This window comes from Mesocricetus auratus, unplaced genomic scaffold, assembly GCF_017639785.1.
Source record: "Mesocricetus auratus isolate SY011 unplaced genomic scaffold, BCM_Maur_2.0 Super-Scaffold_100676, whole genome shotgun sequence".
Classification (NCBI taxonomy): domain Eukaryota; kingdom Metazoa; phylum Chordata; class Mammalia; order Rodentia; family Cricetidae; genus Mesocricetus; species Mesocricetus auratus.
The window spans coordinates 46,512,188-46,530,057 of record NW_024429266.1 but is presented as its reverse complement, the minus strand read 5'-3'; the positions used below and the strand labels follow the sequence as shown (position 1 = coordinate 46,530,057).

General features: G+C 44.8%; 1 pseudogene; it reads right to left on the bottom strand.

Annotated features, from left to right (window-relative positions):
- Positions 1-4,643: 4,643 nt before the first annotated feature.
- On the bottom strand, positions 4,644-8,901 carry LOC121136493 (annotated as a pseudogene).
- Positions 8,902-17,870: the final 8,969 nt, after the last annotated feature.

Sequence of the window (17,870 nt, the reverse complement as noted above, 5' to 3'; positions counted from 1 at the left end):
TTCCTCCTTGCCACTTTCTGAGCGTGAGATGGTCTGTGAAACTGAAGGGGTGGAGTTACATCAAAAATAAAGAATGTTTATCAGGGATTTATTCATGGGTTTTACAGTAAAGAGGAAGCAAGCACTTGAAATTCGTACTTTGGTATTGGGGAATTAACTTACACTCACTAGCTTTCTGGACTGAGGACTAATGGTGATTTCTCTGAGGTTTAATATGTTGTAAATATGCAGTAGGTTGGGATATCATGTCATGATCACCCTTCTATGTTATGTTCTAGATCATCAGAGACATATTAAATATGTAGGATGGAATAAAGTTTATAGTTGGGAAACCAAACTGCTAATGACTTCCTAATTACAGGGATAAGAAAACAGGTTTATCAGCAGAAGGCAAAAGGTTTCAATATCGTGAGGATGAACTTCTCAAGCAGTTAAAAAATGTATTCAGTCATGCTGTCAGCTGGAATGCTCCTCCTTTCAGAATGTGCAACAGCTAGTAGAACTTTAAAAAAAAATTGGAGACAGGGTTGGTCTGTAGCCCAGGCTGGCCTTGAACTCATATCAAGTCTCCTCCCTGTTTCCCAAGCTTGGATTAAATGCTGAGCCACCATGCTCAGCCTAAAATGTTTAAGGGAACCAGGTGTTCTAATGATTGCGTTTAGACTTACAGGGCTGTGCTATGGGTGGAATGTCCCTCATCACAGACTTCATGTGTTGGAGAGACAAGCTATGGCATGCTATGGTAAGAGGAGGCCTTTAGAAAGTGGTTAATCATGAGGGTGGATGCATTAGTGCTACATTGAAGATCTAGGCAGCTGTCATAGAAGGTTCTTAGTAAGTTTGGCCCCTTCCCTCTCACGTGTCTGTGCTTTTGAGCTTCCTCCCTCTGCAGTGTAGGATGTAGCAAGAAGCTCCTCACTAGATGCTGGTGCCTTAGCCTCAAGCTTCCCAGCCTATGAACTGTAACTAGTACATTTCTTCTTCATAGATTACTTAGTCTCTGGTATTCTGTTTCAGCAGTGCAGATGTAGGAAAGAGCCCCTAAAATCACTTTGTTGTTATCTTAACTATTTTCTGATGAGGAATATGCTGTTCAAACTGAATTCATGTAAGAGAAACTTAGCAAACAAGAATTACCTTTTAAGAAGTATTATTTTAAGAGTTGAAGATATTTTCAGTACTTTACTAACCTGGTCATATTTCCAGCCTTTGTTAAAGAATATTTTTTAAAGATTTATTTATTTATTATTGAAAGACCCCCCACTGGGAATCTTCCTGGCAGGAGACCCTCGCCCAAAAATCGAGACAGAGCCACTGGATGCAACAGCAAGAGGGTTCTTTATTGCTCACACAGGCGCCTGCGGATGCTGCAGCACTTCAGGAGGCTAAGCATACCAGGCTGGATTTAGTACAGCTTATATAGAAGCGGGCTTTATTTGCATATGAAGTCCTGTGGACCTTGCAAGAGCAGCTCTCAATCAGGTCCGGCAGGCTTGATATGCAAAATGAGGTAGAAGATGAGAGCACCGCTGATAGGGTACTCATCTCGGTGATGTCACAGCTTTCGAATTTCGCGTTAGAAAGGGCACGGTTTACATTCAAATTTCGCGCTCTTAGAAAGGGCTCGGTTTACATGAGTGTGGCGGGGGTCTTTCATTCCCCCATTTCTTTTTATCCTTAAGTAAAATCCTTTACTTAACTGTTGTGAGGGTTCTCTGTCTCCTGTTGCTTTAGAACCTGATATTGATGAGTTAGGACTAAGGTCTGGATGACTGACAGCCTTTTCTTGATAAACTGAACCAGCCGGTTAAGGATACAGGGGCCAAATGTCAGAATAATCACCAGTATAACTAAAGGTCCCATAAGAGTTGAAAGTAAGGTAACATACCAGGGTGATCTGTTATACCATCCTTCAAATCAGCCTTGTTGTGAACTAAATTTTCTTTCTCACAGGGCCAGCCTCTCTCTTAGCTTAGCCATTGTCTCTCTCACTATCCCTGTCTGGTCTGCATAAAAGCAACATTCTTCTTTAGGGGCCGCACATAATCCACCCTCCTTTAAAAAGAGTAAGTCTAATCCCGTCTATTTTGTAAAATAACTTCAGATAAAGAGGTCAGGGATTTTTTGAGGGCAGTGATTGACTTTTCAACCGCTTTTAGGTCTGAATGCATGGCGTCATGCAAGGCTTGGAATCTCCCTGTCTGTATCATGGCATGAGTTCCAGTGCCTAACCCTGCCGCAATCCCCCGGACTCCCAGAAGGATCTCGAGGGTCATAGTTACTGGCTCCCTCCTCTGCCTTCTAGGGGTGTCTTCGAAGAACTCATGAACAGTCTCTGAACTATGATAGGTGATCCTGGGCCGCAGCTGGATCAACACACAGAACTCTGAGGTTTGGCTCCACACTTGGGCCGATATACAGGGGGTGAGACCTGTGTTACAGGCCCAGTACGTACCATTTGGGGCGGCCAAATAATAGTTCCCTGCTGACAGAGTTTGGACAGTCCGATTGCAGAGTGGCTGGTGCAACCTAGGAACCTGACCCAAACATGTCCCTTGCCCAGAAACGTCGGGTAAAGTTAGCTTGTGGTGAGGCAGTACCAAACACGATTCCGGGGCTCTGGTATAATTAGAGAAATTTCCTGAAACAGCAATTCCCTCATAGTAGGGGGGGCCTACGCTGAGGCATAGCCAACAGTCTCTAGCTCGATCGGGGTCTGAGGAGTTAAGGGCCTGGTGGGTTCCTTTTACTAAGTTAATAAGTCTATTCCCTGTTCCCAGGAAGTCTTCCTGGGACTGGGCATCCTGGGACTGGTTAGGGGGCGAGGTTGGTGTGGTTATTTCAATTCTAACTGAGTTACCCACTGCAGGGGGGTTGGTATGAAACCGGAGGAGGATGCCGGCCTCTGCTCCGCCAGGACTTGGTTGGGACCGATTGGTTGGGAGGCCTGTTGTACTCTAAGTTGTATTTTAAAGTTAACCCCCGATCTTCTCCTATGTACCAGCGGAGCCCCCAAGTATATCCCCTGATCCATTCTGGAGCCTTTTTACCACTCGGTGTAAAGGTGATGTTAAGGGGAAGGCAGAGTCCTCCAGAACAGCTGGAACAATGTCCCTTTCCCCAGCCCTTTAATATGGTGACCTTGTCCCAGGAAGATGAGGGGTTCCAGTATGCACCGCCGGTGGTCTCACAGCCCAGGCGGCGCAAAAGTAAGAGTCATAGCTTCCACATTTATGAGACGTGTGGAAGTCCCTCCCATCTTTTGGGCACACATAAAAGTCTTGGTGACCCAGTTTACACCGTTTCTCGATGGTGGCACACCCTATTGGGGTCCGGACTCCCCGGACACCATAGCCATGCACGCTTCTATTGCCAGGGTTTGATCTTAGTTTTTCTGGCAATGTGTCTGCCTCATAGTCGGGTATATCCCAATAGTCTGACCCTGCCACCAGTTGGCAGAAGTCCGGGGTGAGCGAGGGCCACCAGGTTCCCATGGCATGGTTCCCTGACTGAGACCACAAGACATTTCCTGCTGGGGAGACTATCTGCCAGGTTAATTGTTTTAGGGTATGGGGGCTGGTCGACAGGGTGGGGGTAGTCAAAAGGGCAAACAAGACAACTAATTGTGAATAAGTCTTATCTTTAGGGGGTTTTGAGAGCGTTGGAGTCTCCATGCCTGGGCAGGAGACGTGGAAGCATCCGGGTGGGCAGCCTTCACGTGAGATGCGTGGATTCAGGCGGCGATACCGTCAACTTTCAGTACTGTAGGCGTTGTCAGGAGTACCGTATATGGTCCCTTCCAGTGAGGCTCGAGGTTTTTGGTTTGGTGTCTCCGGACCCAGACTGAATCTCCGATTTGGAACTGGTGAGGCACTGTTTGCGTATCAGTGGCGTCCCGGTAGGCGGCTGCTAAGGGCTTCCAAACTTCCTTCTGCACGATCTGCAGGGCCTGCAGGTGTGCTTGGAGAGAGGGGGAATTAGCATAGCCCGAAATATCAGAATCAAAGAAAGTGATGGCGGGGGGGGGGATGCCCCATTTAGAATTTCTAAAGGGGTAAGGCCGTGAGGGCCTGGGGTGTTCATGGCTTGATACAGAGCCAGGGGTAGGAGTTGCACCCAATCCTTTGAGCCAGTTGCTAGCGTTAATTTAGATAAGGTCTCCTTAATTGTTCTATTCATATGTTCTACCTGACCTGAGCTTTGGGGTCTATATGCATAGTGTAATTTCCAACCAATCCCCCGTATCTTGGCCACCTGCTGACTCACCTGGGAGACAAAGGCCGGCCTATCGTCTGATCCTATTACCTGAGGCATCCTATATCAGGGAAAGATTTCTTCTAATAGTTTCTTGGTGACCACCTTTGCAGTTTCATGTTTGGTGGGGTAGGCCTCTACCCATCCAGAGAAGGTGTCTATAAAAACTAAGAGATATTTGTAGCCATACATGCCAGGTTTAATTTCAGTAAAGTCTATTTCCCACTGGACTCCAGATCGGTGTCCCCGGAGACTGACCTTGGCTCGTCCTGCGTTGACTTGAGCGCAAGCCGTACAAGTCTCTGTGACATTTTGTAGGGCCTTATCTCTATTGAGGAAAAGTTTTCCCAGCTCCGCTCGGTCCACCAGGACTTGCATTTTTCGGGCACTTAAATGAGTTTGTGGAGATTATTAATTAAGTCCATTGTAGGTTTAGTTGGCACAATGGTTTTTCCTTGGTGCACCCATCTGTCCCGCTCTGGATCATAGTCTGCTCCTAGTTTCTGTATCAAATCTAAGCCCTCAGTACTATATTCCCAGTTCATTAGCTGGGTCCATCCTGGTTCAGTTAAGATCGTGATGGTGAGGAGCTGGGGACCCAGAGCGGCCTGTTTAGCAGTCTCATCTGCAAGACGATTGCCTTTTGCCTCTGCACTGTCTCCTCTTTGGTGCGCTGGGCAGTGCATGATGCTCAATTTCTTGGGGAGGAATAGGGCCTTGAGCAGGGCCAAGATCTCAGTCTTATTTTTAATCTCCTTGCCCTCTGAGGTTAGGAGTCCCCTCCTCCGGTAGATTTCCCCATGTATGTGGGCGGTGGCGAAGGCATACTGGCTATCGGTATATACATTGAGTCTCTTACATTCTGCCAGCTGGAGTACCTGTGTTAGGGCGATGAGCTCCGCCCGCTGTGCTGAGGTGCCTCCCGGAAGGGCGCTGGCCCAGACTACCTGGTTTTCGGTGGTCACTGCTGCTCCTGCTCATCGTTCTCCATTCAGCAAGTAGCTACTGCCATCCGTGTACCATGTGTGTTCCGCGTCTTTTAATGGCTGATCGGACAGGTCAACCCTGGTCCTATGTGCTTCCGAGAGGATATGCAGGCAGTCGTGGGACATAGGGCCCTCTGGCAGCGGCAGCAGAGTTGCAGGACTAAGGGCGACTACTGGGCTGAAGCAAATCCGATCAGCGTCCAGGAGTAGGGACTGGTAATGGGTCATGCAGGCGTTGGATAGCCAAGGATCAGGAGGCTGGCAGACGATAGACTCAACCGCATGTGGTGCCAGTACAGTTAATGGCTGTCCCAGAGTCAGCTTTGTTGCGTCCTTGACGAGGATCGCAATGGCCGCCACCATTCTCAAGCAAGGGGGCCATCCGGAGGCTAATTTCTTGGACAAGTAGGCAATGGGTCGCTTCCATGGCCTGAACCTCTGGGTCAAGACCCCCTTTGCAAAGCCTTGCTTCTCGTCCACGAATAGGTTGAAAGGTTTGGTTATGTCGGGCAAACCCACAGCCGGAGAAGAGAGTAGGGCCCGTTTGATGTTACTAAAGGCCTGTTGTTGTGCCTCTGTCCATTCTAAGGGAGCCCCTTGGTTGGTTAGGGGATACAGAGGAGCCGCCATTTCGGCGAATCTGGGGATCCACAACCTGCAGAACCCGGCGGTGCCCAAGAATTCTCTCAGCTGCTGGTGACCCCGGGAAACTGGGATCTGGGATATAGTTTCCTTGCGCGCGGCCATTAGCCAAAGCTGTCCTTCTTTTAATTTGTACCCCAGATAAGTCACTTCCGTCTGGCAAATTTGGGCCTTCTTGGTGGAGGCTCTGTACCCAAGATGCCCGAGGGTTTGTAGTAGGGCCCCGGTACCTTTAAGACAGTCCTGTTCGGTTGGAGCTGCCAGTAGGAGATCATCCATGTACTGGAGTAGAATCAGGGATGGGTGCTGAACCCGGAAGTTCGCAAGGTCCCAATGTAAGGCTTCATCGAAGAGAGTGGGGCTGTTCTTGAATCCCTGGGGGAGTCGTGTCCAGGTAAATTGTCCTGAAATTCCTAGTTCTGGGTCCCTCCATTCAAAAGCAAACATTGGCTGGCTCTTAGGGCTTAGCCGGAGACAAAAGAAGGCGTCTTTTAGGTCTAGCACCGTATACCATGGATGGGTGGGTGGTAGGGTACTCAAAAGGTTATATGGGTTGGGCACCGTGGGGTGTATATCCTCCACCCTCTTATTAACTTCCCTAAGGTCCTGTACCGGTCGGTAGTCGCCTGTGCCAGGCTTTTTGACGGGTAGAAGTGGAGTGTTCCATGGCGACCGACAGGGAGTTAAGATCCCCTGGTCCAAGAGTCTTTTGATGTGAGGCTTAATTCCTTGATAGGCCTCATTAGGCATGGGATACTGTTTAATCGAGATGGATGTAGCTGTTGCCTTTAACTCAATGACAATGGGAGGTTGTTGCTTAGCTAAACCCATGTCCCCCGTTTTGGCCCAGGCCAAGGGAAAAATCTTCCAGCCAAGCTTCTATCTCGGGTTTCACTGTAGGTTCCCCCTCAAACAATCTGTATTCATCTTCCATTTTGAGAGTTAATACTTGGAGAGGGGCTCCATTTGGGCCTGACACTGTGGCCTCATTCCCCTCGAAATGGATCTGTGCTCTGAGTTTGGTCAGTAGGTCTCGTCCCAGTAGTGGGTATGGACAGTCGGGGACGTGGAGGAAAGCATGAGAAACCTTACCGGTAGCCAGATGCACCTTCCTTTCAGTAGTCCAACGGTAGCGCCTTCCACCGGTGGCCCCTTGCATCCAGGCTGTCCGTCCGCTGAGTTGGCCCGGGGAGGTGGTGAGGACCGAGTGCTGAGCTCCGGTGTCGACTAGGAAGGTGACTGGTTGCCCCCCGACTCTGAGAGTTAGCCTAGGCGCGGGTGGGGCCTCCCGGCCTTGGCTCCCCTAGTCTTCATCTAAAGCCAGAAGGGAGGTTTCCGGCCGAGGACCCTTCGGTTTTCAGGGTCGCTTTGGGCATTCTCTCACACAGTGGCCTCGCTCCTTGCAATAGGCACACTGGTCCTGCTCCACCCTGGGCCTCCTCTGGTCTCCCTGCCTATCTGACCTATTGCTGTTCTGCACTATAGTGGCCAAGAGACGGCTTAGCTCCTTACTTCGTTTACGGTCCCTAGCTGTCTCCCTCTCTTCAGTTTCTCTGCGTATACCGTCCTCTCTCTCTTCTACAGTCTCCCTCTTACTATAGATACGTTCTGCTTACTTTAGTAGATCCTGGATGGTGTAGCCCTGTAGTCAGTCCAGCCTCTGTAACTTATTCCTAATGTCAGGCGCCGACTGCCATATAAATGCCATGGCCACGCCGGTTGCCTGTCCCGGTTCGTCCGGGTCATAGGGAGTGTACATGCGATAGGCTTCCTTGAGTCTCTCTAGAAAGGCGGCAAGAGGCTCCTCGGAACCCTGACTTACTTGCTTTACCTGTGCCAAATTGACGGGGCGTTTACCGGCCCCTCGGAGGCCCGCTATGAGCAACTGGCGATAAAGGCGTAGGCATCCCCTACCTGCATCTGTGGTAAAATCCCAGTTGGGTCTGGCCAAGGGGAAGGTGGCATCAATCTCATTCGGTAGCTGAGTTGGCTGTCCATTCTCCCCTGGCACATTCTTCCTTGCTTCTAGAAAAACCCTCTGTTTCTCCTCTGAGGTCAGGAGAGTTTGCAAGAGCTGCTGGAAGTCATCCCAAGTAGGTTGATGGGTAATTAATATAGATTCTATTAGATTAGTCAAGGCAACAGGATCCTTGGAGAAAGGAGGGTTGTGCTGTTTCCAGTTGTATAGGTCAGAGGCAGAGAACGGCCAGTATTGCAGTTGGCCGTTCCCTCCTTGTCGTAAGGGGACCGCCTGGGAGGTAATCTCTGAGGGCGGTTGGTCTCTCCGCCCCTGGAGACGGCCTGCAAATGGGGAGTTAGGAGGTGAGTAAGTGATGCCCCTCTGGTCTCCCACCGGGGGGCGTCTGTTGAGCTCCTATCGGGGCTGGCTGCAACGGAGGCGGGTGATAGGGAGGGGGGTCATCAGAGAGCAAATCCATTAGGGGGGAGTTAGGATCCGGGGGAAGGAGGGGTTTGGGAGATTGTTCCCGGGTGAGGGTAGGGTACAGGGATGAGAAATAAGAGGGAGCTGGGGGAGCAGAAGGAGGAGGTGCCATAGGAGCGGGGAGAGAAGGAGAGGGTGCTGGAGGAGCGGGGGAGGAGGAGCAGGTTTCGGAAGGGCGGGGGAAGGAGTGTGTTTCGAAGGGGGGGGAGGGAGGAGGAGCGGGTTCCAGTGGGGCGGGGGGGGGCGGGGGGGAGAAGGAGCGGATTTCGGAGAGACAAAGGGAGCAACCCATGGAGGTGGGTCGTAAGCCAAGTTTTCCCAGGTTATGATGCAGGCGACCTGGTCTGGGTGCCCATGGGATCCTTTGTCAAAAATCTTCTCTTTGACCTGCAGAATAGTATCAAGGTTAAAGGTGCCATCCCTCGGCCAACCCACATTAAAAGTGGGCCATTCCGAGGAGCAAAAGGTCTGCCACTTCTTTTTCTTTATGTCGACCGCCTGATTGCCGGCACGTTCTCGAACCTCAGACCAGTGTCCTAGAGTTAGGCTTAAGGGGGTGGTTAGGGACTGTCCCATGATGAAGAGACAAACAGACAGACACAATACAACAAGACAGCCGGCGACCAGACGCTCTGCACGGTACCGAAAACAAAAATTCAGATGGAGACTCAAGAACCAGAGGCCCTTGATTCTCTGATAGAGGGGCATATATGCCACGGGCTCCGAAAAGGCAAGCCCCTACCTCTACATCCCCTGGAACATTTTCCAGGGTGGCGGGGGGAGAAGTCCCGAGCTCCTCAGCCACTTCTCAAGCCGCCCAGATACCGAGTGACCTGGATCCGAGTCGTACGGACAACAAAACAGACACAGTTACCAACAGGGAACACTGATGCTGGCCAGCTTACCTCCCGGTGGGCTTCTGGTCGAGTTGGGCAGGGGTCTTCTATCTCGGTGGAACCTCCAATGAAAGACCCCCCCACTGGGAATCTTCCTGGCAGGAGACCCTCGCCCAAAAATCGAGACAGAGCCACTGGATGCAACAGCAAGAGGGTACTTTATTGCTCACACAGGCGCCTGTGGATGCTGCAGCACTTCAGGAGGCTGAGCATACCGGGCTGGATTTAGTACAGCTTATATAGAAGCAGCTTTATTTGCATATGAAGTCCTGTGGACCTTGCAAGAGCAGCTCTCAATCAGGTCCGGCAGGCTTGATATGCAAAATGAGGTAGAAGGCGAGAGCACCGCTGATAGGGTACTTATCTCGGTGATGTCACAGTTTTTGAATTTCACGCTCTTAGAAAGGGCACAGTTTACATTCAAATTTCGCGCTCTTAGAAAGGGCTCGGTTTACATGAGTGTGGCAGGGGGTCTTTCATTATGAATACAGCATCTTGCCTCCATATATGTCTTCACGTCAGAAGAGGGCACCAGATCTCATTATGAATGGTTGTGAGCCACCATGTGGTTGCTGGGAATTGAACTCAGGACCTCTGGAAGACCAGTCAGTGCTCTTAACCTCTGAGCCATCTCTCCAGCCCTGGTGAAGAATATTTTAAGTGCCTATGAAATCATGCATTTTCTAGTAGATTCCCACAGTCAAGTTGGACAGATTATCAAATGCTGAGCCTTTCTCAGAGGTAGGATGACATGGACTTCCAGAGTGAGTGCTGCAGCTTTCTGGTCAAGATGGACTAAGGAATCAAGGAGTTTTGAGGAAGACAGTGGCTTGCTGTCAGTGATGTTTCCTACATGGACCTCATGCATTTTGTATACCTTGACAAGTGAGAAGTTAAAATTTTCTCCCCTGATAGTTCATTTAAGTTTTAATGTTGATAAGAAAAGAAAATGGCATATTTTTATTCCTTTTTGTTTTGCATTATATCATGAGAAATTTTATATTTTTGCTGTTATAAAACTCATGGTAGGGGGCTATAGAGATAGCTCAGAGGTTAAGAGCACTGACTGCTCTTCCAGAGGTCCTGAGTTCAGTTCCCAGCAACCACATGGTGGCTCACAACCATCTGTAATGAGATCTGGTGCCCTCTTCTGGCCTGGAGGGACACACGCAGGCAGAACACTGTATAGATAATAAATAAATCTTTAAAACAAAGCAAAACAACAACAACAAAAAAAACCGAAAACTCATGCATGGTAGAGAGTAGAGGAAGTCTGTTATGCATGAGAAAGGTAACAATTGTCATTGTTGCTTCTGTTAATTTTATGTAGGGCCAGAGGCCATGTACTTAAATGCATAGGTATACTGACCAGGTGATAATATGGTACTTGGCTTTGAAGAACTTTTTTGTGGTAATCTGACTCTGACCCAGGGTCTGAACACGAGGCAGGTGCCTTGCCACTGAACTATACAACCCATCCTTCAGAAGAAGGCTCAATTAGTTCTTCCTAGGCTTGTGGAAAACAGCATGAGTGGAATTTAACTCTTGGTCAGATGTTAAATTAACTGTTCTTAGACAAGCCATATAAGGCTCAAAAACACTGAAGGTAATAGGGTGTCTTGACTGATGGGGCAGTCCTGTGTATATGTCAATAAAGCACTGTTGGCCAATAGGGAAGCAAGATAGGTGGGACTAGGAGTCGAGGAGTACTCTGGGAAGGAGAAACACAGAGAGTCACGATGTAGCCCGCCAGGGAAGTAAGATGTCCCGAACTTTTCTCCAGTAAGAGAAATACTTAGATTAACAATTATGAATTACTTAAGTCAGAGCTAGCCAGGAAGAAACAAGCAAGGCCAGCAGCTTCATAATTAATACAGCATCTTGTGTGTTATTTGGGGACTGCAACGCGGGAGAGCCCAGGCGAATGGTGGGGAAAAACCAAAGCGGCTGGCAAGGAAAAGGCTTCTCTCTACACTTCACTATCATTTATAATTTTATTTTAAAAAGAAATACACTCTTCCAGTGCTTACCTAATAAGTGTAATGAATTTTACTCTCAATGACTTAAAACAAAATTGTATCTTGGGGTCTAGCACTGCACCAACAGGAATGGATCTGCAAGCCAGGACTCTGCTCATCAACAGATGCTAAGAGGTGAAAGAAGCGCTCCGACCTCACTAAGGCCTCATAGACTGTAACAAGAGTCTCTGCCTCTCTGCAAATGAAGAATGTGAGTGGGCTCTGGGTAAAGCGCTTGGCCAAGCAAGCCTGATGAACTGAGTTCAGTGTCTGACGCACAGCGAAGGACAGACATGGCTCCCAAAGTTGTTCTTCACCTTGACTTGCACTTGTGTGGGCTTGCTCTCCCCTAGGCCATGTGCAGGCACACACAGGAGTGCCCAAATAATAATGTAACGAAATGCCAGATCCAACTTAGAAACACACACACACACACACACACACACACACATACACACACACACGCGCGCGCGCGCGCGCGATACAACTTGTAGACACCACAATCTCGGTGTGTGGGTTTCTTCTGGACCCCTCAAGGTTTTCCAAGCCTCTCACTTGCCTAGCCAAGACACAACGCGTGTGGTATACATGCATGTGGGGTCAAAACAACTGTGGAGTTCGTTCTCTCCTTCCACCTTAATGGACTCCAGGGTAGAACCCGTTAATAGGGTTGTGCAACAAGTGCTCTTTACCCACTGAGCTATTGCTCAACATAAAGGATACAATATTCAAATTCTTTTTTTTTTTTTTTTTTTTTGGTTTTTCGAGACAGGGTTTCTCTGTATTGCTTTGGGGGTTGTCCTGGAACTCACTCTGTAGACCATGCTGGCCTCAAAATCTGCCTTCCAATTGCTGGGTTTAAAGGCATGCACCACCAATGCTCAGCTAATTTTTCTTCCTTTTGAGGGTCATTGTGCTTAGTGGAAAAAAGCACCCAGCATGTGCAACGTCCCTGATTCGATCTTCAGTAATAACACATGTAGAGATTCATTTTGATGCATGGCTAAGCTGGTTTTTAAAGTTGTGGCGACTGAAGGGGAATATATAAAAATTCTGAAGCAGGGTAGGTATCAGAGACGTAAGCAAGTACTGACGTCAGCAGCTCCTCTAAAGATGACAAAGCAGGCCAACACAGAACTTTAATGTGAACTCGATGCTGCCAGCTTGGAGGAAGGAGACCAGCACAGGACATTTACACGGGTAAAAGGTTAATTTCCTGTGACTTGGCAGGTAGGTGAAACCCGACTGGAACACTGGGTCTTCAGAATGTACTGATAAATGGAGACTGTAAATCACCTGGAATAGAGCTCTGTATTGAGGAGAGAATATGCAAAGGCTACTACTCTTAGTCAGGGCATGTAGGTTTCTTCTGGGACACTCAGGGTTTTCCAAGTTTTCACTTTCCTAGCCAAGACATTAGGGGAATAAGAGTCGATACAAACATTGCTTTTTATTTTGAGGGTCTTGCTCTGTTGTCCAGTCTGACCATAAACTTGTGAAATTAAAGGTGTGTACCACCATGCAGTTTTGATGTCTATAACATTGACTCTCACACTCTCTCTCCCATACCATATGGTCATAAAAAGAGTAATATGAAAAAAAAAAGAGTAATATGAACTTAAAGCAGAAGGTAAAGGCATCTGTGCTAAGCCTCGAGACCCGTGTCCGATGCCTGGAAGCCACATAAAAGGATGGGACTAACATCATGCACTGTGACATGGCTCCTTCATCCTTTACACACACTCAAACATTTGCTGAGGATTAAAAACGTTTGCACTTTGGCACCGGCTGGTGGTGGCACATGCCTTTAATCCCATCTCTCAGTAGGCAGAGACAGGAGGATCTCTGTGAGTTCGAGACCAGCCTGGTCTACAAGAACTAGTTCCAGGACAGTCTTCAAAGCCACAGAGAAACTGTCTCAAAAACCCAAAACAACAACAACAAAAACTAACCCCCCCCCAAAAAAACCCAAAGAACATTTGCATTTTGGTTAAAATAGATTTTCTTGATCCTGTGATGCAACTTGGCTGGAAAAGAATCTGCAACTACATATACCTTATGCACATGCAACTAGAGACAAAAGGACAATATTACCGAAAGCTAATTCTCTTGAGTTGTAACAGCTTGCTTCAGGGTTTTACATAGAAGGTATATTATAACCTTAAAATTCATCTTTCTTAAGAGAATAAAAAAGACAGTTATTTGATATGAATAAAATTTATTTGGTACACCTATCAAATTCTACAATAAACCAGTGACAAACAGTTCATGTAGTACCCACTCACTCCACACCTGAAATGACTTTTTTAAACATCCTTAATCTGAAAATCCAAAGTTTTAAAAAGCTTCAGAATTGGAAACTTGAGAGTACTAACATAATGCCACATGGAAAGTTCCATATCAGACCAATTGATAAGTCACAGTTAAATGCAATTGCATTAAGACAAATTTGCTTTCATATGACATATACGAGGTTCACACTGAATGTCCCAGGTATTGCATTCTACATATGCAAATATTCCAATGTACGAAAAAGAATCTTGAAATACTGTGGCCCCCAAGCATCTCAGGTAAGAGATAATCAACTTGTATGCAATAGGTTGTTTTGCTCAGTTTGAAGAAAAGTCAAGATATCTCAGTATTGGTGAAAACTTTTATCATGAAATAAATGTAATAAAACAAAGCATTTGCCCATTCATCATTAGAAAATAGCAATGCTACATTGTTACACATTATTTACACTACAAACTTGGAAGACTTGACAGCATCAGTTAATCACAAGTCCTAAGAAAGGCTTGTTTGCCCTCTCCAGGCTGCTTTCCTTGGAAATAAGCTAGTTATAAATCAAGCTTAATATATCTTTAAGCACCAGCATGACAATTTAAAGCACTCTTTCAGTTTCATTAAGATATTCCTGCTTTTAAAGGCAAAGTGAACACAAAATGTGAACTCAATGAAACAAGTCACTGACCTGATATTTTTATTGCAAGAGTCTCAGTGTATTAATACTATATTCATTCCTCTAAATGAGTTTGCTCATAGGCTTGAACCAAAATATTTGTCTTTTGCCTCAAAAATTTCCCTTAAAAAGCAGTTCGTTTTAGAACTATAAAACAGTACTTTTCATTCAGTGTTAAATATGCAACATGGTCCTTGGAGGTCATGTTATGGTCAGGAAGTCCAGCTTCTAGATAATTGGTTATACAAAACAACAACAACAACAACAAAAAACCCTAAGTAACCATAAATATACTGATGTTGCAGTCATGTATTTATCACACACCAGCATAGCTGGATTATTCCTCTCATGTTTAAATTATTAATGTACAAACAGGTTTAATACCTAACAGTTAAATTTCCATTCATTATGTAATATTAAAAGCACTAGAAGACCCTGTAAGCTCTACTCTAGAAGCATTAGGAAACTATTAAGGCATTACTTAATTAACAGACCCTAAAGAATCTAGCATGTCTGGAAAGGAGAGCTAGTCACATTTTAAGGCAGTCAAAAGAGTCATTTTGTCCACTTTAAGGCTCTATTGTAACTATAATTTATTTCATGCACACATTATTCTGGATACCTGAAAGATCCATCAATTGGCCAATTATGGAAATGATATAATTTTAATAAAACAAATGGACAGTTTAGAAACAGATTGTAACACTCCTACTGCAGTTCTTTTGAATATAACTGCATACATCTTATTCCTTTGGAGAATTCTTCATTATTAAGTTTCTAATATGAAATTATAACTGAAATAAATTACAAAAGCTATTTGGCCAACAGTACCAAATATATAGTCTCTATTCAGAACAGTGCAACAAGAACTGTTTTCTTCATTAGCATTCATTCATTACCTAGTTTAAAATCTAATTCAGCCATAATGGGGCTCAAGTTTACACTTCAAATAAAGCCTAAGCAGTCATTCAGACACAAGTTTCAACCCAATGTTTTTACCAATATATTTTACCTTAATTATAAGTAGTAAGGAGACTAACCCACTCATTTCTGTTAACCCTTTACTTTTAATAATCCACACATACAGTAAAGTGAAACCAGCAGAAATGAAGATAATTTAGTTTCTTTCTTTCTTTTTTTTTTTTTTTTTTTGAGACAGGGTTTGGTTTCTCTGTGGCTTTGAAGGCTGTCCTGGAACTCACTTTGTAGACCAGGCTGACCTCATAGAGATTCACCTGCCTCTGCCTCCCAAGTGGTGGGATTAAAGGCGTGCGCCACCAACGCCCGGCCTTTAGTTTCTTTTTTTTTAAATCCAGATTCTGCTAACTTATAAAAGGTACAGAAGTTCAAACATTTTAAAATTAAAACTCACTTGTGTTCACAAGGGCAGAGCTAAATAAAACAGAAAGGCAAAAATATGTCTAGGATCAGAAATAGCTTTCAATATCTTCATTATATTTACAAAACCTCACTGGAAATAATCACAATTCAGGAATAGGATCTTGCAAATCTTCCTTTCTATTTTTATAATATATCTTATTTTTAGGATTTAGTAAAAGTGTGTCATTTGTTATAATTTTATTCAGACAGAACACTTAGCTATATTACTAGTTCTTATATGAAAAATATTTTAGAATTAACTTTAAAGTTCACAGTGATTTTTTTCAAAAAATGCAAATAATTACCAATTAGAAAGATATTGAACGCCAATATAAGTCACTGTAAGGCTTTTCATAGTATAAGTTCAGTGTATGTATATGTGTGCATGGACACTCAGTCGAGACTTCATAAACTTGGAGTCTATAACAATGGGACTAAGAGGACGTAGGTGTCACTTTCTGAAATTGTTAATTATTAGATTGTTTATACAGTATAACACTTCCCCTTTCAATGCTTATAGATAACTATAAACAGATTCTAAGTAACTTACCTTACTGAATGGCCATAATATTTCTGGAATACCTCTAAAGGTATTATCTCCCTTGATCTGGGGAAGGAATGTATCAATACAGGCATTACGTTAGTAATTTGGAAAGATACTGTATTATTATTTATTTTTATTTTTCATGTGCATTGGTATTTTGCCGGTATGTATGTCTGTGTGATGGTATAAGATTCCCTAAAGCTGGAGTTATAGACAGTTTTGAACAGCCATGTGGGTGCTGAAAATTGAACCTGGGTCCTCTGTAAGAACAACTAGTGCTCTTAAGTGCTGAGTCATTTCTCTCTAAACCTGAAAAAGTTTTTGTTTTTTTTTTTAAGATTTATTTATTTGACAAAATTCAACAGCCCTTCATGATAAAGGTCTTAGAGAGATCAGGAATAACAGGAACATACCTAAACATAATAAAAGCAATATACAGCAAACCAACAGCCAACATCAAACTAAATGGAGAGAAACTCAACGAGATTCCTCTAAAATCAGGAACAATACAAGGCTGGACACTCTCTCCATCTCTTCAATATTGTACTTGAACTTCTAGCTAGAGCAATAAGACAATAAAAGGAGATCAAGGGGATACAAATTGGAAAGGGACAGGTCAAACTTTTACTATTTGCAGATGATATGATATACATAAATGACCTGAAAAACTCTACCAGGGAACTCCTACAGCTGATAAACACCTTCCACAAAGTGTCAGGATACAAAATTAACTCAAAAAAATCAGTAGCCCTACTATATACAGATGATAAATGGGCTGAGAAAGAAATTAGAGAAACATCACCTTTTACAATAGCTACAAACAACATAAAATATCTTGGGATAATTGCTAACCAAACAAATGAAAGACCTGTATAGTAAGAACTTTGAATCTTTAAAGAAAGGAATTAAAGACGATACCAGAAAATGGAAAGATCTCCCATGCTCCTGGATAGGTAGGATCAATGTAGTAAAAATGGCAATCTTGTGAAAAGCAATCTACAGACTCAGTGCAATCCCTATCAAAATCCCAGCACACTTCTTCACAGATCTGGAAAGAACACTTTTCAACTTTATATGGAAAAACAAAAGACCCAGGATAGCCAAAACTACCCTGTACAATAAAGCAACTTCTGGAGGCATCACCATCCCTGACTTCAAGCTCTATTATAGAGCCATAGTCCTGAAAACAGCTTGGTATTGGCACAAAAGTAGACAGGTAGACTAATAGAATTGAATTAAAAACCCTGATATTAACCCACACACCTACAATCACCTGATTTTTTACAAAGAAGCTAAAGTTATACAATGGGAAAAAAAGAAAGCATCTTCAACAAATGGTGCTGGCATAACTGGATGCGGACACGTAGAAGATTGCAGACAGATCCATATCTATCGCCATGCATTTGGACTTAAGTCCAAATGGATCAAAGGCCCCAACATAAATCCAGCCACACTGAACCTCTTAGGAGAGAAAGTGGGAGGTACCCTTGAATGAATTGGTACAGGAGACTGCTTCCTGAACATAACAACAGTAGCACAGACATTGATATCGACAACTAATAAAAATGGGACCTCCTGAAATTGAGAAGCTTCTGTAAGGTAAAGGACAAAGTTAACAAGACAAAATGGCAGCCCACAGAATGGGAAAAGATATTCACCAACCCCACATCTGACAGAGGGCTGATCTCCAAAATATATAATGAACTCAAGAAGCTAGCCACCAAAACACCAAACAATCCAATTAAAAA